This window comes from Caretta caretta, chromosome 2 (genome assembly GCF_965140235.1).
Source record: "Caretta caretta isolate rCarCar2 chromosome 2, rCarCar1.hap1, whole genome shotgun sequence".
Lineage (NCBI taxonomy): Eukaryota > Metazoa > Chordata > Testudines > Cheloniidae > Caretta > Caretta caretta.
This window is the reverse complement of record NC_134207.1, coordinates 168,703,982-168,705,135: the sequence shown is the minus strand read 5'-3', so window position 1 is coordinate 168,705,135 and position 1,154 is coordinate 168,703,982.

Below are 1,154 nucleotides of genomic sequence, written 5' to 3'. Positions count from 1 at the left end.
CATCTGTCTGAATACAGTGTTTTCTGAATTAGTTTGCATTGATTTAGCAATACTTTTAAATTAGTTTGGTATGAAAATTGATTAGACACTATTATGAAAGTGAGCCTATTACTAATTCAAAACCAAAAAACTTAGGGAGAAATCCTGACCTTATTGAAGACAGTGGGAGTTATGCCATTCAGGCAAGTGGGATTAAGACTTCACTTGTCATTTCAAACACCGGTTCAGGTTTCTAAATAAATGGCAAACATTGTACTTATCACATTATTTACAAAACCCAAGTGCTTAAATAAATCTTATAATGTTCGCAAATAAGCAAACACATTCCTATTAAGCATAAAGAAATGCATGAATTTTCCCAAGAGATTTAACTATTTGAAAAGGTAGTAACAAGCTATTTCTCAGAAAGAGGAAGACAAAGAATGTCAGCTGAAAGTCAGAATTTCAAATTCAGGGCAATTTCTTTGCGACCTGTAAATCAAAAATAGTTGACACATTTTCTTCCTGCTTTGCAGAATTCTTTTGCCTTAAGAGTAAATGTGGAAACTTTGGGCCCAAACACATCCCCAAAATTATAGGGATGTTAAAATAAGACTTTATAATGAAAGTTTGTTACAACCTGAACCATGCAGAGGCTACTGCCTCTCCATAATGATTCGTGTCTTTGGGAGAAAGGGAATTTGTGTGTGGAAATTGTTTACGTTTAGCAGGCAGATTGTGGACAGTTCTGTATCAGGATTTCAAAAAGGTAATATAATAAGGTATATATTTTGTATAAGAGCTCCTGCTTTATAATGGACAGATGATATGGTCAATTACAAAATGCCATACTTCTTGTACAACCTACCTGTAGCTCCACAAAGCATTCAGGAGAATAAGTACTCTATGTAGCTTTATAAAAATCTTGTAGAACCATACACTCATATAAATTTCTCCAAGCCACATCCTGGGAATTCAGCATTTGTCAGCTGAAACAGCACTGTAAACTGTATGCCTGCTGACAGGATTACATCTATTGTTAGTGTCTGAAAAGAATGACTACCTTCTAGTACAATAGACAGTTCTAATTGTACATTTCTAACAATGATGACTTATGATCATAAGATCAATGTCATTCATAAAAGCCTCGGGAATACTTACGTCAGGGTTCCTTC